This window comes from Camelus bactrianus, chromosome 32, assembly GCF_048773025.1.
Source record: "Camelus bactrianus isolate YW-2024 breed Bactrian camel chromosome 32, ASM4877302v1, whole genome shotgun sequence".
In the NCBI taxonomy this organism is placed as follows: Eukaryota; Metazoa; Chordata; class Mammalia; order Artiodactyla; family Camelidae; genus Camelus; species Camelus bactrianus.
In genome coordinates, this window is record NC_133570.1 from 11,376,436 (window position 1) to 11,402,248 (window position 25,813).

The 25,813-nt window shown below is 49.7% G+C and overlaps 1 protein-coding gene across 2 annotated transcripts in view; it reads left to right on the forward strand.

The window, feature by feature from the left end:
- Nucleotides 1–12,358: 12,358 nt before the first annotated feature.
- The window catches only part of NOS1 (nitric oxide synthase 1), a 166,200-nt gene continuing 152,745 nt past the window's right edge, over nucleotides 12,359–25,813 (forward strand). Inside the window, exon 1 of one of the 2 annotated variants that reach the window (XM_074356469.1) lies at nucleotides 12,359–12,664. The gene's annotated coding sequence lies outside the window, so the exon portion shown is untranslated. The remainder of the gene's footprint in view (nucleotides 12,665–25,813) is intronic. The other variant, XM_074356471.1, reaches the window with a different exon arrangement.

Genomic DNA, 25,813 nt, shown 5'->3' on the forward strand with positions numbered 1-25,813 from the left:
TGTTTCTTGTGTTTAGTGCAATGTTTAGTGAGAATCCAATGTCTGAATTATTTATGCCAATAAAGAATTTGAGAACTACTGCATCGCACTGCCGCCAACACAGGTCTGAATTCTGTTGTTGTCTGTTGTAGAGAAGGAATTTTGAGAGGTGACATCAGCCAGTGTATCAGTCAGCTGTCACCACAAGAATGCCATGTAACAAATATCCCCCAAACTCCATGGGTGACAACAACTAGGACTTATGTTTCTGGGTCTGTAGATCTAAGCTGGCTTAATTCAAGGTCTTCTTTAAGCTTCAGGTCAAGTTCATGTCTGCTCCACACATCTCCCTGTTTCAGGACCCAAGCTGAAGAAGCTCCCTGGGGCATGCTCTGCCTATGGCAGATCAGCAGAACAGAAGCACCAAGCCAAACTGCAGGAACACATTCAAGGCATCTTCTCAAGCCACATCCACTAACATTCCAGGAGCCCAAGCATGTCACATGACCCAGCATTTCAGTGGAAGGGGCTGTAAACTCCACCCAGGGTGGGAGGGGGAGGGAAGTGAATGTTTGCCGAACAGTAATGCAAACTATCATAACCCAGAAAGTACTAAGCGTTGTCTTTTTAATCCCCATAAGCGCTGAATTCCCTTTGACAGGTGAGGAAGGATGCGGAGGGATGACATAACTGGCCTGACCCAAGGTGAGAACCAAACGCTCACACTGTCCCAGGTACACACGTGGCAGGACGGGCTCCTCTGTACCAAGGATTACTAAAGCCGACTTTACAAAGTGCTTTTATGAAACAAGACCATTTCTCATCCAGAAAACCAGCCAGTGAGGCAGGGACTATTCAACTCATTCAAAGCAGAAGGCACGAGAGCCGGAGAAACAAGCTACAGGGTGACTCTGACTCGAATTCCCAGCTGCCTCCCTGGAGACCGCGCTGCAGAAGAAGAGCTGGCCTCGTCTGTCCCCGTAAGTTCCTCCCAGCGCGTACTTCAGGATCAAGAGCGCAATGGTGGACCTCGAGTCAGATTCTAGCTCTACCACATGCAAGCTGTGTGGCCTTGGGCTGGTCGCTTAGCTTCTCTGAGCCTCCATGTCCCTATCTGTAAAACAGGCATAGTTATTGTACCTCTAGCCCCTACTTCCCAGTATTGTGGGGCTTCTGTGGCCTAACATAAGTCCTTGGAGCAGTGCCAGCCTCTAGTAAATGCTCTACAGAATTAGTTAGTTAATTGCTAGCGTTAGTTTTGTTACTTATCCGGCCGTGGTGTGGGGCCAGCCCTAGTGACTAAAAAGAAAGCTCCACCCTGAGTTTCTGCACCCCAGAAGTCCCCGTCTCTGCTGGGAACTGACCCAGGTCCCAGCCCACCCCCACTGTCTCACTCAGAAAGCACACCTGGTAGCTAACACTCTAAACTTGCCAACCTACCTTCACAGCGTGATTTCTTCCCTCTCATCACAATCAAATGGGATGGGTGGTATGAATTGCCCCACTTTACAGGTGGGGAAACTGAGGTTCCAAGAAGTGAAAGTCTCCTACAGCATCTGAATTTCAGTCCTGGCTCTGTTCCTTAGACTAGCCATGTCCATTCTCAGAGCTCAGTTTCTTTAACTATAAAATTGGGCTAATAATGGCTCACACTCCAGAGATTTGTGAGCAGGATTACAAGCAGGTAAAATACTTAACCCACTTCCTGGCATAAACAACCAATTAACATTAGATATTTTAAGCCCATATCTGACATTTAGCCCTGGGATAGTGTTGACATGGGAGAAAGTGTGAGACAGACCAGAAACTTCCATCCCCACCTCTCCGATTTCAAGCAGAAGAGAACAGGACACAGTCTTCCCTGGGGCCTGGAACTAATTGATTGTCTCGGTTCTGGCTTGTGGTCCTCTGTGGCCACAGGGCCACCATCAATCAGGCACAGCAGGTGTTGAGCTGAGCAAGGGAGACCTTGCAAGTCATCGGAACTGAACAGCTCATTAACCTCCGTGCACAGGCTGCAGGGAAAGTGCCTGGGAGCAAGAAACAAGCACAGGAGAAGTCACCCTGCTGCCCCAGTGGCAGGGACAAGGCCTCTCAAATCCTTCTGGCCTCTGGGATCCTCCTCAGCTTTGCCCAAATTGAGACCCTCTAGAGCCCATCCTCATCTCCCATCTCCCATCAGCCTATTCCCAGGCACAAAGCTAAGAAGGTGACATTTGCCATCTCGCTTAACCCTCATCATGGTCCAATGAAGCAAATACTCCTTTGTCTCCATTATACAGAGGAAGCAACTGAGGCTCAGAGAGGTTAAGTGACTTGCTCAAAGTTACCCAGTGATAAGTGTAGAGCCAGGAGTCACACCCAGACCATTTGAATCTGGGGCCCATGCTCTGAACTGCAGTGCTGGCCAGCCTCCAGGGAAGACAGATTGCAAGGAATTCAGGCGATTGCAACAAATCAATGGTCCTCAACCAGGGGTAATGTTGCCTTCAGAGGACATTTGGCAGTTTCCCACTGAAGGATGCTATTGGCTTCTAATGGCTAGAGGCTCAACACCCCAGACTGCACAGGACAGTCCCCGCTACAACGAAGAATTGTCGGTCCAAATGTCAATGGTGCCAAGGTTAAGAAACCGTGCTATGGAAATTGCTAAGTACAGGGCAGCAAGGGGAACCCCGGCCAGGTTTACAGGGAGGAGCATTGAGAAAACTTTCCTAGAAGAAGAAAGACCAAACTAGGAAAGCGATTCATCTCCTTTGATGTTACAGATGTGGCAAGAGAAGTTATGTGAGTTGCTGAAGGATGGACTCAAGTAATAGCCACCACAAGTCTTCTCTGTGGCAGGCAGCATGCCAGGGGTGCCACCAGTTCATGCAGTTAACATTCATTCATGCATCGCCTTCTCAATCACGGCCCTCGGAGGTAGGAGCTATTACTTCCATTTTGTAGTTGGGGAAACGGAGGCTCAGAGAGGTGACTTGTGCTCAAGGTTACACAGCTAGAAAGGGGCTCAGCTGACGTTGGAACCCAGGTCTCCTATCATTTGCATGGCCACACTCTCAGACCGACACACCAAAGGCTCTCGTCTCAGGGAGTCTGGTGCCCCCAGCAGTTCTGCCTCAGCCCGGAGCATCTTGTATACATTAGCAGGTGGGTCACCCCGGGTATGAGTTTCAGTCCTGCCCATCAACTCCAGAGCAGCTCCATGCATGACTTTGGGGAAGTCATTTCAGCTCTTAGAACCTCCACTTGCTCATCTGTAAAGTGGAGATCATAAGAGTATTTCTTTCCTGACACTGTTGTGAGTACTCAATGATGTGATGTAAAATACTTACAGTGTTTAGCACAGAGTCAGCCCTCCGTGCATATTTCGGTTTGGTTGGGTCTTGTTAAGGGCTTCAAATACCAGATTAGGTTCGGGGACTCGGCCTGACAGGTGGTGGGAGTTTGGGGGTCACTGGTCAGTTGATGTGAAGTGGTCAGACATGTGGATCCCACAGAGCACTGAGGTGTTTCCCTCCCTCCTGAAATGAGTCCTGGGATAAAGCTGCCCTCTGGGCCTGTCCTTCATCTTCCAAGAGGCTCCCAGAGGCCCAGGCAGGACAGTGTTGGGGGGAAGTGGGTGTGGCCTGGGCAGGTGGCTCGAGCTCCAGGTAGGGGTGGGGCTGGCAAAGGAGGGACTCTGACCCCTGGCTCAGACTATCTTCTCATAGGCCTCTGGGTTCCCCACCCCCAAGCCCCTACCTTACCTTCCAGGAGCTGACCTCTGTGTGCTCACATGTACACTCACACACTCACACCCACGTGCACGCTTTCAGAACGCCCAAATTCCCACTGCTCACTCACCCTCCTCCTCACACAACCCCTTCCGTCTGGTTGGGGCTGGGGACCTGCAGGCCAAGTAAGGCCTCTCCAAGTAAAACATCTACATTTGTGTTTCTAAAACATGCCTGAAGCTTTGTCTGAACAATCCAGAATTATAGCTCCTGGGGCTGGGCTGCCGGTTCTGGGGTTGAAGGCAGGCAGCCTGGAACTCACCTTGATCTAGCTTTACCTGATGGCATAAATGTATGTCCCTGCCCTTCCAAGGGCTCAACATTAACACAGCATTTGACAATTGGGTCATTGTTTTCCCTGCACCGCTTATACCCAGGAAAACTCTCCTGGGGGTGTACATACATGTGAAATGCCATCTCAGCCGGTAACAAGGCGAACAAGGGTAAACACATTCTGAGGCACTGAGAACAGTGGTTTTAGCCAGTGCCCAGAGTTTTCCTGAAATATGTCCATGACAGGCTAGTGAGTGTGCACTGGGTGAAACTAAATTAGGTGTTGTTCCTTTGCTGTAGGACTTGACAGTGCCTTTAAGCTCATGTACCTCATAAACTCTCCCAGAGGAGGCTAGAGTATGTAGGTTTCCCAAACTACTTGGCCCCAGAAGTCTTTGTTCACTGTATCTTAGAAGATTCACATTCCATGGGATGCTTTGAGAAATGTTGCTCTCAGCCATAGGAAAAATACAAAGTATATTCTTGGACCTTTTACAGACCATGTAGACCAAGAGTCTGTGTTTCCTGGACCATTAAATGAAAACGGAAAAAATAATTTAGGGAAACTGATATACTATCTCAGCTTTTTATTTTGTTTTGTCAAAAAAACAAAGCAAAATCCAAACAAGATCTCGCCAATGTACTATCACCATTGTTTTATAAAAGAAAGACTAGAAATTAGGGCAGCTGTAATTTGGGAAATAAAAATTAAAATAGCCTTATATTTTTCTCATTTCTCCAGACCCAGTAAACACTCTGACATGGACCAGCATGAGTCTGTGTACAAGTGTTTGGGGGCCACCTGCTTGGTGTTGAAAGTCCCCAGCTCTGGAGTGTGATGCTGGGGCTCTGAACCCCGGCTCCTCCACTCACTGACCTTGGGCCCCGCAGAGCTGCCAATATGTGTGCCCCTCCCCCTCCTCTGTGTGCTTTTGCTTCTAACAGCAGCACCTGTGGTCTTAGAAGGACCATCCTCCAGCTGCCGGAGCCCTTCTTGCATCTCCCCCACCCACCCCCGCCCAGCGCGGCTGTGAACCATGACTGGCTGGCGCAGAAGTACCAACCCAGGCAGCGCTTGCCTTGAAAGAGGACGACCCCCGAGGTGTACCTGGCACTCCAGAGCACCCCGGCAGGATCAGGCTCCTTGCCTGCCTTCTCCCCCGACCCCGACCCTTACCCACCTCTACCGGGAACACGCCCTTAATAAATGGCTTGCAGATGGCTCCTTAGGGTCTGCTTCTGGGAGAACCTTATGTCACTCTCTGAGCCTCAGTTTCCTCAGGCGTCATACAGGGATGATACTGGCAGCCCCCTGCTGAGAATGGTGAGCCTAGCTCATACTTCAGGAAGGGCGGACGCTTGGCATTGCTCTTAGGTTGTTATTGGAACCTGTGTGTTTGGGGATTGTAGCAGCTCTCTCCAGCCCACCAACCCAAGAGGTCAGTCTCATATAAGAGAGACCGGCTTTGAGTCACAGTGCACCTGTGATCTCCCTGCCTGGACACCATAGACCCAGCACCTAACTCCCTGGCCCCCTTTCCCTGCCAGGACGTACCCCCGCAACAGGGGCTCAAGTTTGACGCTCTGGCTTGAAATCCCCCCAGCACTGGGCTCCTTCCCCTCTGCCTGTTCATCCAGAAAGAACGGAGCTTCAACACCTCGAACCAAGCCTCTGAGGATTTCAATTTATTTGATTGTTTCCTCTTTTTTAATACCTGACTCCATTCCAGCAGCCTGACTACAGGGCTCGGCTTGGGGGGAAAGGGTGGGGAGCAGGATTGTCATTTTCTGGTCCAGCACCATCTTGAGTCTTTGCTCTACGTGACATTTTCCAATCCCAATGACATTTTTTGAAAAAGGAAAATTAGATCCCACTCAAAGGATGATGGCTAGAAGTTCTTCAAGTAAAAGGAACTTGCTAATACCACCTTGACGAGGAGGCGGATGTGAAACACAGCTGAGTAACGTCCCCTGGACACTGAACTGGGGGCAGACATGGATTGACCAGCATCACTCACTGAGGCCAGGCTTGCAATTGCTTTATTACATATTAAATTAACCCCTTAAGGCTGATTTAGTTTTTCACTTGCAACATACTTGAAATGTTGTGTAGCTCCATTGCCAGTTTCTGTATCTTGAAGTAAAATTTTGGATCAAAGGACTTAATGTTACTTTTCATTACAGCAAGAGGTTGGCAACCTACAGCCCCCATACCCCATCTGACCTGGGATTTTTGCACAGCACTAGAGATAAGATGATTCTTGCTTTTTTAAAGGGTCGAAAAACAACAGAAGATTCTGTGACATATGACAATTATATGGAATTCAAATTTAGTGTCCATAAATAACGTTTTATGGGAACATTGACATTAGCAACACCCATGATACGGTCTGTGAAGCCAAAACACTATCCTTTACAGAAGTAGCTGGCTCCTGCATTAAATTGTCAGCACTCTCTAGGAAAGGAGGAGACAGGTCTGTTCAGGATGGGGCAGTGAGAAGACATCAGCCCACACTGGATCAGGTGAGGAAGAAAGTTCTTTCCCAAATGTAAGGGTCCTCCTATTCTGGCTGGCCCCCTCCCCGCTCCAGGTGACTGTCCATATCCCAGCAGTCCTTTCTGCTCCATGACTGTGTCATTAGACTCCACCCACCCATAGCTGATTGGTTTAGGGCTAGACATCTGACCCAGACTGGGCCAATCAGATGTCCTTTCCTGGGAATTTAGAATTCTGAACTGGGGCTTGTGGGGAGGGATTGGGTAGTATTAGGAGCTACGTCTGTGACTCAGAGAAGGTTCAAGAATTTCTGCTGCTGACATCTCCAGAGCAAACTTGGTTTCTTCATTTCTTTGTATTCCTTGGATTCTCCAGATGCTTTGCATTCTAATCGGTTCTTCCCATTTCCTCCTCTTTTCCCTCAAATTTAGAATTGTTTTTGTCGCTTGCAAACCAAACAAACCTGAAGTCCTGGTCTCTAGCCCAGGCCTCTGTTCATTATTCATGTGATACAATGTCAGGTCTTAATGTCATTTCTTCTTGCAAAGGGGTAACACAAAGCATCCAGAGCCAAAAGGATGAAGACAGTGACCCTCTAAGTAAGTTAGAAAGAACTGAGCAGAGAAAAGATGACAGGTCTTATTTTTAAACATAAAAACATTATACAAACCAAAGTCCATTTCATTAACAGTGTCCTTACACTAATATTTTATAAGTTGTTAAACCTATTGGTGGCCCCATTTTTTCATCATCACCAAATGGTGATATGACATAACCTTGTGAAATTAATGTCAATGTTAGTACAAAAAAAATTGATGCAAAATGACTGAGAAACTCCGGAAACATAAGGAGTTGCACAAGGGAATGGTACCCTACAGTGGAAAAAAGAGCAAGGGCTTCACAGTCAGCCAGACTTGCAGTCGAATCCCAGCTCTGTTGCTGTGTGAACTTTGGGCAGGTGCTTAACCTGTCTGAGCCTCAGTTTCACCATTCATATAATAGAGGCAATACGAGTCTCTATGCCTTAGAGGATTAAATGATGTAATACAGGTTAAAACATTTAGCACCATGTCAGGTACACAGTAAGCCCTCAGTAGCTCATAGCTACCATTGCTAATTTTATGATAGATCACCCAGAGAAAGGTCAATGCTGTGTCAAGGTAAGAGGCAGCCTCCATCCCCATTTCCCACAGCTGAAACAATCCTGTGGCCTCCACCTTCCCCCGCCCCCACCTCAAGTCTGCGCTGCCTGGTTCTATCCATCCTTCCCTTTCTTTCTCACCTTCCCATCAAAGGTTAACTTCCAAGATGCAGGGCTTTTGCTGGAATGAGCTTGCAGCCTCCCAGCACGTCTTTTCTGAGAGTGGAGGTTTTCAGTGCCCTCTGCATCCCAGGAAACTGTAGCGGGGTATCGGCATTTCAAAGAGCCCCACCCACTCCCCTTAGATGCTTCTTTCCCTGGCTTTGGGGCCGTTTCCTCATACCCACTATCAGTACCCCGAATACTCTAGAGGGACCTCCCCAAGCTATCTTTATAGACCCTCCAGCCTGATGAACTAGGCACCAGGCGGTGAAGGCCTGCTCTGGGCCAGGGGTTTTATACTTAATCCCCCAATACCGCTCGGAAGCTACGCTGTCTGATACAGTAGCCACTAGCCATGAGTGGTTATTTAAATTTAAAATTAGTTAGAAGGGATAGACGGGATTTCAAAATTGTAGAATAGATAAACAAGATTATACTGTATAGCAAAGGGAAATATACACAAGATCTTATGGTAGCTCACAGAGAAAAAAATGTGACAATGAATATATATATGTTCATGTATAACTGAAAAATTGTGCTCTACACTGGAATTTGACACATTATAAAATGATTATAAATCAATAAAAAAATCATTCTCAAAAAAAATTTTAATTAGTTAAAATTAAATAAAATTTGAAAATCAATTGCTCCCTCATACCAGCCACATTGCACAGGCTTGCTAGCACCATGTGGGTAACGGGTTACCACCTCAGCACCCTCGTGGCCATGATGGCAGAACATGCTACCGAGCAGTGCTGCAGCAGATGAAACCCATCACCCCCACTTTCCAGATAAGGAAGCTAAGGCTTGGGAGTCATGCCGCTGTGTGGTCAAGCCAGGATTGACACTGGGCCTCTGATTCCAAACCACCAGACCGCACCACGGCTCCTACAAGTGCCCTGCACTGGGCTGGGCTCCAAGGACAGAAAGACAGATGAACTTGGAGGCCAGAGAGATGAGTCATGAAAAACTGACAGGACCACGTGGCAACCCGGAATCTGTGGGCTCAGGGACACCTCTCTTGTTGAGCTGAGAATATCCTACCTCCTGTCTTCATTCCCTCAATCAACAAAACTTTCCGGAATGGCATTGCCCAAAACAGAAGCCACAGGCTATGTGTGGTTATTAAGCCCTTGAAATGCAATGAGTCTGAGTTGAAATGTATGTGTAAAATACACACTGGATTTCTAAGATGTTTAAAAAAAGAAACAGAAAGAATGTAAACTATCTCCTTAATAATTTTTGATAATGATTATATACTGACATGATCATTTTCAACTAGATTGAGTTAAAAATCCATTACCATAATTAATTTCACCTGTTTCTTTTCACCTTTTTAATGTGGCTTCTGGAAAACTTAACGATTAGGTCTGCGGTTTGCAGTGTCTTTCTCCAGGCTATTGCTGCTCGAAAGGCCTACTGGGTGCCAGTCCCTGTAGAACCAGAAGAGAATTTGGCTCCAGGCTGACAGCAGATGCCTGTGGGAGCCCAGACGAGGGACATGCTGCTCTGAACTTCGTCTCTGCAGCCGGTACCCAGGCTCTGAGTATCCACCAGCCCTGACTTCACATAAGGATGCTGGGAAGCTGCATATCCAGGGCTGGGGACATAGATCTGGGTTTGTAAGCAAGTGATTTTCTATACTAATATATAACAGTAATCTTTTCTATTTCCTCAGTCGTAAAATTGAAATAATAATTATTCTTGCCTCCTGGTGTTATTTTAGAGATGAAGTAAATTGGGGGATGCAAAGTGCGTGTCCCATACTTAATGTATGACTGTGGTTAGCAACTAGGGGTGGTGTGTTCCCCTAGGACATCTGGAAACATTTGGGGTGTCACATGAAGCAGGAGGAGGTTGCAATTGGCATTTAATGGGCGGAGACCAGAGATGTTGCTAACCATCCTACAGTGTATAGGACAGCCCCAAACCCCGAACCCCAAAGAATTATCCACTAGTGTTGAGGCTGAGAAACCCTGGTAGATGGCAATGGCTGTTGTTATGAAGAGAAACACCTGTGAAAATTACCTAGTTAAAAATACAATTGCAAGATGGTAGACTCCATGAAGGCAGAGATTTTTTTTTATCAGTCTCAGTCACTGCTGTATCCCCAGTGCCTAGCGCAGTGCCTAGCACATAGTAGGTGCTCAGGAAATATTTGTTGAATGAAGACTGAATGAATAAAATGGCAAGGCTACCTGTGGTCTATGTCTCCAATGCTCAGCATTAGAAAGAGCATGGTAGGTGATGGTTTCAGTCTGTACATTTACGAATACAAGAAACACCTGCTGAGTACCTACTACGTGGCTTGCTCTGTGCTTCGGTATGGGGCGTATAATGGTGTGGGAGAGACAGAGGAGGTGGAGGTCCATCTTGTGGGCACATTGGACCAATGAAGAGGCAATGCTGGCACCATGCGGTAAGTGGTGGGGGCGCTCAGGGGAAGCACCTGCCTGGGGTGGGAGATGGACTTAGAAAAACAGCTTCCAGGTGGAGCTGAGGTCCCAGATTAGGCCTGGAGGAGGAGTAGAAATCAACTAGCTCTTCTAGAACACTCTTCCTATTTCTGGAGTCCCCTTTAACAGCATCCTGTTAGAATCCTTTGACTGACGGTGAACTCATTCCCTTCCAAGGTACCCCACTCTGAGTTCTCACTGCTTCTTACTAGAATGTTCTCTTCACTAGTGAGGCTCACCGCTCAGGGCTAGGGTGCAGTCACGTGAGCTCAGGGCCCTTCCCTTGTCATCATGAGGCCCCAGTCTGTACCCCGGGCACCTGCCCCACGTCTGGCTCGGGCACCAGGGCTGACAGCCCAGTCAGCTGCCTGCTTCCTTCTCAGCCTGACAAGCTGCGGCAGGCGGGTGGGGATGGGTCTGGGCCACGGGGGCGAGCTGCCTGCCAGCGTGCCCATAAGTCAGACCAACAGGAGCGCATGAACCTCACTTAGGATTAGACCTAAGAACATTCCAGAATCGCATGCTCCACCTTGGAGCTCCCGGAGGGGCAGACCCAGCCCTCAGGCATGTTCCCCGTCCCCAGTGAGGGAACCAAGGCACACAGTGTGAGGGGAACTGTGCTGCCTGAGAATGGGATTATAATAATTATTATTGCCTACATATTGCCAGGGTTAATTATTAAAACACATCAGGTCCAGGTGGACAGGGTCCTGTCCACATGGCTATATGCCATGCCTCTGACAGTACGTGGCATGTTGTGGGTGCTCAAAAGGTTCTTTAGTTGCATAGGTGCGTGAACAACAGTAGCTACTTCTATTTTTTGAGGAGATTCTACAAGGAATTACATATATATTTGTGTGTTTTTAAATGTATTGTCTGTCTCTGCTGCCAGGGCACAGACTGACTCTACTTTGTCCAACATGAGGTCCCCAGCACGGTGACCCACACATAGCAGGTGCCCAGTAAATGTTACTGAGTGAAGAGGCAGGTGCTGGGTACTTTCTTGTTTCTCCTCACGCAGCCCAGGCAGGGAGGCGGTGCTCTTTGGCACATCTTAGAGATGAGAAATTGAGCCCCAGAGAAGGGAAGTAATCTCTGAAGATTATGCAGTCAGTGAGGAAGAGCCAGGGTTTGACCCCACATCTGTGTGACTGGAGAGCCTGTGTGTGCTCTTAACTGCTGACTCCTGCTGCTCCCAGGCAGTGAGGGGATAGGCAGGGGCAGGGGCCTCTGGGAAGGGATACTGGGGCAGAATAGGGACTGTGTCATCACTCCCCAATCCTGCCTGGGTGTCCCAGTCACAAAGCCCTTTCAACATGGCGTCCCATTTGCAGCAAAGCCCAGAGAGTTAGAGTAACTTGTTCAAAGTCACACAGCAAATTTGGCACAGGTCTCCTGACTCTACGTCCAATGTTCTTTCCCCTAAACCCCAGCGACGGCTCAAATTTGGAGCCCTAATATAAGCAGGGACTCATGTGGGTCAGTAGAGAGGGCTTATGTTTCAGCATAAACACACACTTTGTTTCTCCAGGCAGGCTGGCCCAACACAACTGGTGAGAAAATCCAAATTCCACACTTTGCAGTGTGACCTAGAGAACTGGCTTCCTGACTCTGAGCCTGAATTTCCCCATCAAAACAATGATGCCTTCCTTTGCAGGTGGTGCTTAAAAATCCCTGCTTTGGTGTCTCTCCTGCTGTGTGACCTTAGGGAAGAGGCTTAGCTTCTCTGAGCCTTGGTTTCTTTATCTGTTAAGTGAGATTACTAAACACCCACCTCTCAGGGCCCAAGAGAGTTCATGAGGGTTCAGTGTGGGCACCGTGCATGACTTGGCACGTAGTAAGTGTTCAATAAAAGATGTTTTGGGGGCTCCTTGGTGACCACGGTGGGTGGCCCTCTGGATCCAGCGGGCCCGGCCTGGCCACTACAGACCCGCACACACACTCCTGGCTGCCCCTGGCCAGCTGGGGGGTAACCTGAGCCACCCTCCTCCTGGGTAGACGCCGTCCCTGCCGCTGCTGCCTCTGAAATGAAAGAAAGGTCAGAGCCCAGGGAAGCCGGGCTGGGTGTGCGATGGAGGTCGCCGGCAGGAGAGGAGGGGAGGGGTGGCCAGCGGCTGCCTGACTGCCCTGGTCTCTCCAGGGGAGGTCTGAACCGGCCAGGCCTGGGTGCAGCCCCCCTGCCCAGGGCTTGGCCTCCCAGCCGGGCAGAGCCGCCTCCCAGCCTGCCCCTGGGGAGGGGCCACCTGGTGTCAATTAAACCCCAGCCACTCGGCCGCACCACGCCAGGCGGCTGATTAGTGCCGCCGGCCTGTCCAGATGGGGCGCACAGCCTGAGAGGGGGCGGCCGCCACCACACCAGGGGGAGGTCTCGCCGGAGCCGGTGAGTACCCGGGCGGGGGCTCCGCTCCCCGGGCAGGTGGGCCCGGCGAGCCCGGCCTGGGCATCGCGGGGCCGGGGCTCGCCGTGTGGCTTGCTCTCCCGGGCGCTACGGAGCCTCCCAGCATCCCTGAACCCCCTTCGCCTTGGCCTGACCTGCAGGGAACCCAAGGGGACCAAAGGACGGCCTAGCGTCCTTCTCCCCGGGTCGTGCCGTGGCAGGGCCACGCCAGGCGGTGTGAAGGCGCCCTGAGGGGCGAATGAAGGCCCAGTCGCCACAGTCTGAGGCTTTAGCGCCCCAACGCTCCCCTTGTCGCCCGCGATGAACTAGCTCTTTGTGCCGGCCTGTCTGGGCATCTCAGGCCATGTTCCTGCAACCCGCCAGCTGGAGCTGTGGGGTGGCCCCGTGGGGCTGGCTGGGGTGAGACCCCTGCAGGAAGCAGGCGTGGGGAGGCTGCTGCACCGGAGACCGGGGCTCAGGGGGAGCCCTCTGGCTTCTGAGCGCCACGTGTCTTGGAGCGCGGCCGGCGCCAAGTGGAGCCCTGGCCTGGGATCCACAGATGCTTCTGGGGACATTGGTCAGTCCAGCGTGCAGGCTGGGCAGCTCTGCAGGGTCGGAGCCACCCCCTGGTTCCCAGTGGGAGTCAGTCCCAGCAGTGGCAAAGGAGGGGGCAGCTGCCTGCCCTTGGCACAGGCTGGGTGCTCAGAGAGACAGACAGCACCTCCAGTACCTCCAAGCAGTGTGGTGGCAAGTGACTTGCCTCTAGGCCTGCACTAGGAACTCTGGCCCCACTTTCTGGCTGATAGGGGTCCTGTTATTCATGGGAAGTGGCATTGTCTCTTGGTGGTACCGCTGGGCGGTCTGTGGCCACCGCCTGCTTGAGGCGGAGGCGAGGTGTGTTGGGGACGAGGTGGCGGGGCCTGGGAAGTGGAGCAATGCAGGGTGTGTGTGTCCACACGCCTGTGCCGTACTGGGTGCATTTGGGAGATGGGCGGGATCCCCCACGTGGGTTGCTGGGGCCCGTTCTGGACAGTGGCTCTAATGCGTAGGCTGGGGGGGAGGGATGGAGCATGGGCAGAGAGCCCTGTGGCCAGCAGGGCACAGCGACGTGTCCCCATCTGTGTGTATGTGTGTGGTTGTGTTAATGCCAGTGCTGTGCAGACTGGGGCCCCTTGGCAGTGTCCCTGGGTCATTACAACCTGCTCTTGCCAGCTCAGTCCCCCTGGGTGGGTGGGTATTGTGAGTGTCTCCGGAGGGCAGCACCCATGAGCTCCCTGGCAAGCCAACAGGACAGTCTTCCAACTGTGCACCCCGGGGAGCTTGCTCTGTGTCCCAGACTGAGGCCAAGCCAGGCTGGTGGCTGGGATCTGAAGGCTCGGTCCCTGAAATGTGTCTGTGGGTCTCGGGTGAGAGGGGCAGAGGATGGGGGGAAACCATAGCTGAAACTCAGCTGTTTTCTGGGAAATACTGGATCTAGTTCATTTCCTCCATAAATATTTATCACAGACCTCCTCCGGGCTAGAACCTGGGCTCAGAACTGGGACTATGAGCGTAAACCTAGAATTCATTCGTTCATTCAAAAACATTGATTGAGATACACTTAAACTAGGTGCTGAAATTTCATGGTAGGTTTCACATTCATTCATTCCTTTACTCCTTCATTCACCCCACAATATTTATGGACCATCCCCCGCACCCCCAGCGCTGTGTGAGCTGCTGCAGATACACCAGCGAATCTGGGAAATGGGAAATCATCATCTCTTCCAAATTTCCTTGCTGTCTATACACAGTGAGCCTGGATCTGGAAGAAAGCCAGATGCCTATGAAGCAGAAGAACATTGGGGCCCCTCCTCTGGTCCTTTTGCAGCCAGGCAGAAGGGCCCCTTTAACCATGCAGCTGCCATGTGGGAATGTCCCCAGTGTCCACCTGGAATGAGTGACTTTCATTGGAACCCAGTGACCTTGACCGTGACGCACCCTCTTGGGTCTCTGGGCAATATCCACACCGGAACAAGATGAGCGTCATTCGTATCTGAAGTTTAACTTCCTTTTCCAAAGGAAAGTATAATGCTGATGATTAATTACCAAGTATGCCCAAGGCATTGCTCAGGTAATTAATACACCCTGGAAGGTAGTACTTGCCAGGAGCCAGGCACAGTGCTTAGCATATTTCATGATTCATCTTTTTTAATTCCTGCCCACTTCTCAGATGGTAGCCTTATTACCTCCCCATTTTATAGCTACAGAAACCGAGGTTGGGTGGGGCTTCATAACCTGCCAGGGCCTTTCTGACTCCAAAGCCGGAGCTTTTAACCTCTAGGCTAGAGCCCTCAAGGAGTTCACATTGTGATGGAGACTTGAGCAGGACATCTCAAGACAAAATTTGGGTGGAGCCACGAGAGGGAACAGGTGCCCCACATCAAGGCGGTGGGGGTGGAGGGGACAGAAAATACCAGATGGCTAAGTGTGTCCTAGTCTGTCTAGACACAGAGCACTTCTGTCCAAACAAAGCCTCACGGGAACAGATCAGAGCAGAGCTGTCCTGGGTGAAACGAGGGTAAAGGGTCTGGCCCAGCCCAGGCTCCCTCTGACCCCCTACCCTGGGGGGAGCCCTGAGGTCCCCCGGCGAACCCCTGCTGTGTGCGGGCAGCTGGCCAAGCACATTGGTATGAAGTCAAAGCCAGCTGGTGTAAACATGGCAGGTGAGGGTGCCTGGCAGGTGAGGGTGCCTGGCAGGTGAGGGTACCTGGCAGGTGAGGGTTCAGGTGACCGTGAAGGTTTGGAGAAAGGCAGGCATCTGGCAGGGGACAGATGAGACAGTCATTCATTTATTCACTCACTCACTCAAATACTCACTAAGCTCCTCCTCTGTGCCTGATGTTGGTGTAGGCACAAGGGATCCAGCGTGACTATGATAAACCAAAACTCCTCCCCTTGGCCAGAACTGATTCTCCACGGGGCCTGCCCGAGGAGGTGCAGGTGACTGGAGTAGAGCCTCTGCAGGGCGGGCAGGAGAAATGGCCCGTTTCCTCAATAAGGGAAGTTGAAGTTCCCACTGTCCACTTGAGCTTGGCCTTGGGACTGGGGTTACAATGATTCACAGGCTGTCCCTTCCGTCTCAGGTCAGGTTTTCTAAAAGCAGAGCCTGAGATCTGAAGTTCTGTGCCTGCGGTATCTGGAGGGAGTGCTTTCCAGAAAGGGAGAGCGAGGGAAGCAGGAGAGGGCCGAGAAGGGGCTTAACGAGGCGTGGGGCTCAGCTGCAGGTGCTTACCTGATCCCGTGCACCCAGGGGTAAGGAGGAGGCAGGGTTCTGGAGCGTGAGCTGTGCACAGAGTTGACCCCACCTTGGGGCGAGGCAGCAAACCTATGGTCTCCCCCTGTCAGCCAGTCACTGGTTCAGGCTGTCCCCAGCTGGGACGAGGGGTGTCATAATTGCCCCGCCAAGCCAGCTTCCCTACGTAAGGCAATGCTCCAGGAAAAAAGACGAGCAGCTGAGCAGTGGGTGCCTTGCCGGACAAAGGGGACCTGGGCAAGGCACCAGAATCACTTCCCTCGCTGCCCCTGAATCATTCCTGGTCCAGTGGGGAAGGCAGGCAGTGGACATAAGGGCCGTATGGAGGGCGCTTCGCCCCAGTGGGGAAGCACAGGGGGCTGAGGGAGCCCAGGAGGGGCGCCAGAGCCAGGATGGGAAGTCAGGGAAATGCAACATCGAAGAGTCTGGGGCCTGGGTTCAAATCCTAGCACTGCCCCTCGCCAGCAGTTGGCCTTGGGCTGGTTACTTCACTCCAGGAGCCTCTGTTTGGTGGGCTATAGGATGCAGATGCTACGTGGGCCTCCCTCCTGGAACGGCTGGTAGGATTTGTATATGAATCGAGTAGCCCGGCTCCTGGTGCACAGTAAGTACCAGGACGACGCAGGCGGCGGTGCTGGCGTACAGAGGCTTGGTCGGGTTATTGATGCTGTGTTCCTGAGGAATCCGGGTCCTTTCCTGCAGACCCCGCAGTGACCTGGGAGGCCCCAAGAGGTGGCGGAAATGGCTGCCAGTGGCAGGTCCCAAGTGCTTGGGGTCCTTCGGGGGGAGGGGTGTGAACTGGGCAGAGTTGGCGCAAGACAGGGCACTGGAACCAGCTGGGAGCAGGCAGGCCCTCCATCTTCTCCCCATGCCTCACTCCCAAAGCCCAGACCCTGGTCTGAACAGACCATCTCCTTCTCTAGGTATCACTCCCTCCTCCGTCCGTCCATCCGTCCATCCATCCATTCATTTGTCCATTCATTCATTCAACATGTGTTTCTGGAACTCCAACCCTATGCCAGGCTCTGAGGATGCATTTGTGAGTAAGACAGACAGGACCCCTGGACTCATGGGGCTCAGACTTCATGGTCAGGGTGGAGGGTGGTTATAAAGGACCAGGAATATAAACCAGGCCAAGGGGCGAGGAAACATTGAGCAGTTTCTGGGTGCTGTGGGCAGAGGCTGGTGGCAGGGCTGTGACAGGGTGAGCTCGGCAGGGGGAGAGGACAGGGGACACGCTCTGCTTCCATCCAGATTTCAGCAGGGAGGGGAGGTGACGTGAAGGCCGGGAGACACTGTCTCATTTAAAGAACGTGGTGTGTGTGTGAGGGTTTGTGTATATATGAGGGTGTGGCGGGGAGAGGATTTGCACGCCAGCAAGGATGTGTTTAAGGGCGTGTGTGAGAGGAGGAGTGCGGAGGGTGTGTAAATGAGCAAGTGTCTGTGGCGGGGGGGGGGGAGTGCATGTGAGTGTGTGTATTTAATGGTGCATGGGGAGGGTGTGAAGGTGTGTGTTCATGCCCTTGTACGTGTGTGGTACACAGATGGGTGTGTGAGAGGGCATGAAGGAGTATGGGAGGGGGTGTGTATGTGTGTGTGTGTCTGTACCTGTGAGTGTGTATCTGTGTCAATGATTTTTCATCAGATTCCAGATTCTGAGAGCTAGAGTCGAAGCTCCTTCAGTCCAACCCCAGGCCCCACCCAAAAGGAAACCCTCCCTCACGTGTGCACAGCACCCTACAGCTTGGACTTTCTCATTCATTACCCCCTGGGGCCCTCTCAGCAGCCCTGGGAAGACAGCTTCATCCCATTCGACAGATGTGGCAACTGAGGCCTGCAGGTCCAGGGAGAGATGGTGGCAGTGCCTTTAGTCCCAGGACTTGGTCTTTGGCCGGATACCGGCTCTCACTACTCCTCCCTGTATCTTTTCCAGCTCAAGCGCTTACAAATGTAGCAAGAAGCCAATTCAAAGCCCACATGCATCCATTATATTATTTCTTATCTCCTTTGATTCTATTACGTTCTTTTTTAATCCCATTTCTCCCATGGTTCCACTTCCTTCCACTTCATTAGGGAGGAATGAGTCTATAACTTTAACACATCCCTCACCGCCCCCCTCTGCCAAATGCATTTTAAAAATCTCTCTGCAATTAAGAGGACAATTCTTATTTTTTAAAAAAAAAGTTTAAATCAAAGTGGAGCTCATTAGTCAAGAAAATACGGTTAGGAAAAAAAGTCAGTTTGCAAATGCTTACAGAACAATGCATTGTATAGAGACATTCACTGCTTACAAAGAAAAACAAACGATCTCGAATAAAAGCCAAATATTTTCACACAGTCAAACCCCAAAGCAGAGAAAACAAATTCAGTCTTCAGGAAGCCGGCAGTGCCTTCGGCTAGCAGTTCCTACAGATTCAGGAAACAAAATGCATTCTTCTGCCCACTTGATCCTGCATATTAGCTAATGCTCCCCATCCCCACAACCAGGAGAGCTGTACAGACAGCCGGCCCTCCAGGAGCCCCCTGAAGGTATGAAAAGTGGAGACTTATTACAGTCGGAAGAACTGAGCTTTGGTGCTGAGCTCCAGGCCCCAGGAGTGTGTTCTGAGCTTAGAGCAGCCCAGCCTTGGGCATCTCGTCTCTGGACAGTCAACCCCACCCAGGCTCCTCTCCCACGGGGGCTGCGATCTGACCCTCCAGCCTCCCAACTGGGCCAGCAAGGCAGCCCCAGGGACCCTGCGTGGGCTGGACCCAGTTAAGGGCAGGACCTGGGAGGGAAATCTCTCGGTATGGAGTATGAGTTACCCTCGGGGAGGGGACAGATGGTAGGGGCCGTCAAAGTCCTCTCCTCCTCTGTCTCCTTCTGTCTCTGTCTCTCCCTCCCTCGCTGGCTCTCTGAGCACCTCTCTGACTATCCCTTGCCACCGTCACTCTACTGACAGTAACAGTAGGCTTTCATGGTTACTGCCGCCTTCCCCATCCCTGCCCCCGCCATTGTCCCACCTGCTCTGCATGGCGGGCAAGGCTGGTGACCCTTTGTCCTCATTCACATGTTAAGAGCCAGAGGTTTGGAGGCTTGTCTAAGGTCACACAGAGCTGGGCCCTCCCCCGAGGACTGTACGTTTCCCAGTCCAGAATGTGCTTTCCCACGGCACCACGGAGCCTCCCGTGTCTCCTCCCCAGGTGTTTCTCCACTCTTCTCCACTCTCCACACCTTGACCTCAGTTGCCCTTCTATTCTCTTGACCAGGTTGTAAGACACAGAGACAGGAACATCGGGAGAGGATGTTTTTATACCACTCTTCCATCAGCCCCATGAGGTAGCAGCAATGCTAGTGTTAGTAGCGGTCACCATTGGTCGGGTACTGATCCGCCTTTTAGGTGCTGGTTTGAGCCACTGGCACACCCCACCCTTACCTGCCATCACTGGAAACCATCATAGATGGAAGATTAATTCCAAGTGAGCAACAGTTTTTGAGCAGTGAGTGTAGCCTGCAGAACGATGGCATAAAATAAAAAAGAATGAAATAATGCCATTTGCAGCAACATGGGTGGACCTAGAGATTATCATTCTAAGTGAAGTAAGTCAGACAGAGAAAGACAAATAGCATATGATGTCCCTTATACGTGGAATCTTAAACATGATACAAGTGAACTTATTTACAAAACAGACTCACACACATAGAAAACACACTTATGGTTACCAAAGGGGGAAAGAGTTGGGAGGGATAAATTGGGAGTTTGAGATTAACAGATACACACTACTCTATATAAAACAGATAAACAACAAGGTCCTAGTGTAGAGCACGGGAACTATATTCAATATCTCATAATAACCTGTAATGGAAAAGAATCTGAAAGAGAATGTGTATATATATATATATGAATATATTCATACACATATTCATATATACATAAAACTGAATCACATTACTGTACATTTGAAGCTAATACAAACTTGTAAGTCAATTGCACTTCAATAAAAATAAATAAGTGGAAAGGGACTTTCTTTTAAAATGATGGCATATAGATCAGTGTCTTTCAAACCTGAAATACTTTTAAAGGGTACATATTCTTAGAGATGCTCGCTGTCAATATTGTCATAAAATATTTTTATTTTGATGCTGCTTAAATGTGTACCAGCAAAATAATCAGGTGTGAGTTCTTCATGCTTACATGCCTCTAAAACCAGAACAAATCCACAAGTGGAACACCATCCCAACTGCCAAACAACTCAAATTTGAATTCAAAACGAGTATGTAATGGCTGGAGTGATTTTTGCAATGCACGGCCCAGAGGGCTTTTTGGGGTCCGCCAGCCTCTGGGATGGGCCCTGAGAGGGCTTGATTTTCTCTCATTCTCTCCTTCTCTCATTGCTCTGAGTCCTCTGTCCGTTCAGCGTGGCGTTCCAGCCTTTGGCCTTCACCAGGCACGAAGAGGATTCTTTCTGTATTACATCGTCAGCCTCTTCTTGTTCCCTGCACTCACTTAAGCAGGACAGCTCAGCCCAGTTGCCATCATAACAGAAGAGTCGCTAGAATCCTGTGGCAATTCTTAGTGAGAAGACAGTTATCAGCAAATCCAGGAAAGGCTGATGGCAATGTCCTACAACTGAATCACTGAACTGCACACCAGAAACTAACACAACATTGTAAATCAACTATACTTCAATTAAAAAAAAAATGCAAACTCAGAAACAAACCAAAAAAAAAAAACAAAAAAAACCCACAATGATAACCCTTCTAACAGTCACAGTGTTTTATGAACCCCCAGTGGGAATGCAGTTTCAGGAATGCAAGTTCAAGCATCTAATGGGGGTGGGGGGGCAGTATGCTTTCAAGCTGGGGAACCCAAGTAGAAAGTTATAGGGGCATGAAGGTTTGATGCCAGCAATAGGCATGTGAAAAATGCTCAATGTCACTACTTAACAGAGAAATGCAAATCAAAACTACAATGAGGTATCACCTCACACCAGTCAGAATGGCCATCATTCAAAAGTCCACAAATGACAAATGCTGGGGAGACTGTGGAGAAAAGGGAACCGTCCTACACTGCTGGTGGGAATGCAGTTTGGTGCAGCCACTGTGGAAAACAGTACGGAGATTCCTCAAAAGACTAAAAGTAGACTTACCATATGACCCAGCAATCCCACTCCTGGGCATATATCCGGAGGGAACCTTAATTCGAAAAGACACATGCACCCCAGTGTTCACAGCAGCACTATTTACAATAGCCAAGACATGGAAACAACCTATATGTCCGTCGACAGATGACTGGATAAAGATGTTGTGGTATATTTATACAATGGAATACTATTCACCCATAAAAAGTGATAAAATAATGCCATTTGCAGCAACATGGATGGCCGTAGAGAATGTCATCCTAAGTGAAGTAAGCCAGAAAGAGAAAGACAAATACTATATGGTATCACTTATATGTGGAATCTAAAAAAAAGACAAGTGAACTTATTTACAAAACAGAAACAGTCTCACAGACAAAACAAACTTATGGTTACCACGGGGGAAAGGGGTGGGAAGTGATAAACTGGGAGTTCAAGATTTGCAGATACTGACTAATATATATAAAATAAATAACCAAGTTTATACTGTATAGCACACAGAAGTATATTCAATATCTTGTAGTAGCTTACAGTGGGAAAGAATATGAAAATGAATATATGTATATTCATGTATGACTGAAGCATTGTGCTGTACACCAGAAACTGGCACAACGTGGTAATCTCACTGTAATATCTGAATTTAAAAAAAAAAAAAAAAGAAAGCAAATTACAACAACAACAACAAAAAGATTTGATGCCAGGAGGGCTCCAAAGGCTAAAATGGGAAGGAAGGTCTGAGTGAGGCGCTGGAGGAAGATGAGGCAGGATTTGAGGTCTGATGGTGATGCCCAGGGAAGTGACCTTCCCAGAGCCGAGCCGTGGTTCCCGGAGGGATGAGGAAGGAATTAGCAGGAAGCTGGCAGGGACAAAGCCTCAGTTGGTTTTCCCCAAGCTCGCTGGGATGCTGGACTTGGCTTCCCTTGATTTGTCCCATCCTTGACTTCTTTGTTGGTCGAATGAGATTAAGACCAGATCTTCCAACATACTTGACAGTATAGACAAGCGAGTCGGGGGATGAGCTGAGGAGTCCAGTGGATCACAGCCTGGATTCTGGTTCCATGATTTACCAGCTATGGGACCTCAGACTAGCCCCTAAACACATCAGCAGCTGTGTTTCCTTGGCTATAAAAGAGTAATTGCATTAATACCTTCCTACGGTTATTGTCAAGGTCAGACACAATAACGCTTGGGAAGGTTTGGAATCTCATGAGCTCAGTAAATTACAGCTGCTACTGCTCCTGTGACTATAATTGAACTGTTGTACCATCATCAGCATCCCATCCGCAGCAGCAGCCTCTACCTACCTCTCCATCGACCCAGGTCCCAGCTTCCCTCAACACGTGGATCCTGCTCTCTGCTTGTGAGGGCTTTATCAGACACCTTCGCCCCCAGCTGCTCTCCTTTCTCTAAAGAAGAGTTTCCACCTATCTCATGCCATACACTCCTTGGCCATCTGGTGAAGCCTACAGACCCCTTTGCAGAAGAATGTTGTTCAATGCATTTAAAAAAAAAAAAAAACCACACACACACACACACACATACACACACACAGGATGGCAAAGGAATCAATTATATGGAGACATAGTTACCAAAAATGTATTTTAAAAAAATCAAATGTGACATGGGAATACGTACGTTTCTTTATTTGTGCATTAACTCACAAGAGGAGCTGTGCATCTAACAAATACTGTGATTCTGAAGTAGCGATGAGCGTACATGTTTCAAGATACCTGCAACATTTGCAAGGTGATGCAAGTACCTGTGATTTCTGTCGGTGATAAAAGTCACAGGTCTGGTAAGACTAGCATGGCTTTTTCTCTATATTCGTAAGGGCAGCAAATGCTCAATTTCAATTAGAGGTTAAGATAAAGATGTCATTATCTTCCCCATCCAAGTTCACAGCCCCTCTGAATTATATCCAAAGACCCTTTGCTCCAAATCCAATGATGTTAACTGCCTATGCTATGCCTTTGGCTTTTGCCACTGACTCTATTAAGCTAAGATTTTTCTCTCTTTGAACGTTCAGAATCTTTTATCTAAGAACAGACACATGGTTTAAAAAAAAAAATCAAATGAGAGAGAAAGCCTTACACTGGGAAGCAGTGTCCTGCCCCACCCCTTCCTTCTCAGCCTGCTTCCCGAGGGCCGCTGTTCTTAAGTTTTCTGGCAGTTTCCTCTGTGGTTATCTCCAAATCTCTAAATACCATGCCTACACTCGATATTTACTGATTGCCAGATCTTAGACCTCATCTATTGACATTTCCTGCCCTGTCCTCCCAATATAAGTCTATCACTATTTTTAGTTCCGCATCGGTTACCTTGGCAACTTTAAGACATGCCTCACACTTACTCCATCAACCACAGGCGGTGTATTTTGATTCCACAGCTATTTCAGATAAGATGTTGATGTTCCAACTTCCTTTCTTCCTCCCTTTTCCTGCCTGATGTATGTTGATAACCTACTCTATTTGTGTATGGGTCCTGGCTACCTCATATTGCAAGCTTCTAGAAAACAGGGACCTCGTTTGGTTTCTCATGTATCCCAGCACAGCGCTGGGCACGTAGCAGGTGGCAGTAAGTCTGTGTCCTGTGCTCTGCCCCTTGGCTATAGGACGTACCCCCTAACCTGGCTGCCTATCTGGGCAATGAGCCCTCAGCCACCATCAGAGCCGGGGGAGGGAATGGGACAGATGTAATGGGAGCCTATCCTATTGGCTAAACTAAGGGCACCGTCATCCATAATTATGCTCCATAGAAATTCTCTCCTGGACTTGGGGCCTGAATTTCCCGTTAGAGCTTCGCAGAAGCTTCTTCGAGGAGAATATTAATGACTGTCTAAATCATTAGCTTCCCTCTCGCCAACATCACTGGGTTTTCAGTCAGGCAGAAAATGGTTCTGGGAATGGAGACAGCAAGACCAAATTTCAGAAGGAAGAAGCTTTTTAGTATCATTCCCGAGTTTGATGACTAGCTGCCCACATGCCATTCCTGTTTGAAAAGGGAATCCATTTCCTGTGAGAAAGAACTTTCTAAAGCCTCTTGACATCCATCCAAAGCTTCGCAGTGTCTTGGGACAAATCCAAACTCAACCCAAGGCCCTGGACTCTTGCCAACTCTCTCACTCCTTCCAGATTCACTTCCCATGGTCGAGCCGGACAGAACCACTGAGAGTTCCCCCCTCAGCATGCTTCCTCTTGCCCTTGCCTTTGCATCTGTGGTTCCTTCTGCCTGGAAGGCCCACCTCCTCACCTAGCATCGCCTACCGGGCCTTCCTGCCTCAACTCAGACATCACCGCTCCCAGAAAGTCTCACCAGACCCTCCTCTAGGTCTTGTGTCCTCCCACAGGCTCTTGTACACACCCCTATCATAACCTGAGATTACCTTTCAATTGTTTGTCTCTTCCTCTAGAATGTAAGTTCCTTGAAGGTGGGATCCACAGGTTATTCAGTTTGGGGGCACAGCATGGTGTCTTGGAAGCTGGAAAGTGCTCGATAAATACTTGCTTGATGGCTGTATGGGTGGATAGATGTATGAATGGATGGATGGATGGATAGATGGATGGATGGATAGATGGATGAATAGATGGATGAATAGATGGATGGATGAATAGATGGATGAATAGATGGATGAATAGATGGATGGATGGATGGAGGGATGGATGGATGGATGGATGGATAGATGGATGGATGAATAGATGGATAGATGGATGGATAGATGGATGAATAGATGGATGGATGGATGGATGGATAGATGGATGGATGGATGGATAGATGGATGGATGAATAGATGGATGGATGGATAGATGGATGAATAGATGGATGGATGGATGGATGGATAGATAGATGGATGGATGGATGGATGGATGGATAGATGGATGGATGGATGAACAGATGAACAGACTGCAAAGCAGGGGGCTTCCTTGGAAACCTTAGGGGGCTTCGGGAGCAAAGGGCTCAGGGAGGTGCAGCTCAGCATGCAGCCTCCACGGTGCATCCCAAGGCTGGGAGCACAGCACACATCAGTCAGGGTCATGGACACCGCCAAGGTCTTACCAGGGTGTCCCACTGCATCCACGCTGCTGCTGATCTACCCCTGTGAGCTCCAGTCCAACAAAGACACCATCTGAACTACACTTATCTGTGGGCAATAACTGGCCCTGAGTCACGTTCTCTTATAAATGAAAACACTGAGGCTCAGAGAGGTGAAGTTACTCGCCCAGGTTCATTCAGTAAGTGGCAGAGCCAGGATCTGAACCTGGGTCCATTTGCTTCTAATAGTTACGCTCCTAGCATAAGAGGGCTGCTCTTTGCACAGTGGCACAGAACCGCGGGACAGCTCCGTTCACGACCGCACGTGGGCGTCCTTTCTCAGTCCTAGAATTCTAAGACTGTCTCATAATAGAGGAAACCACTGGGCCATGGAGTCTTCGGAAATTGGTTTCCCAGTGGCTTTGTCTCCTGGGAGGGATGCAGAAGTGGGTCTTTCTCCACCATGACTTTGATGGGCAGAGAAGCACCAGGCTGACTGCCTGATGGCCACGTCTGCCCACACACAAGGCTGCAAGACCCACTCGAGTGGGTGGCTTCAGCCCCGGGCCCCTCCTGGGGGCTTGACCACCATCCACAGGGCGTTCGCTCATGCCAATTAGAGCCCTTGCCAGCCTTTGTCTCCCTCTGTCATCTCCACCCACGGAATGTGGGAGACACATCAAACCAGAAAGGAGGGGAGAGGCAGCCTGGAA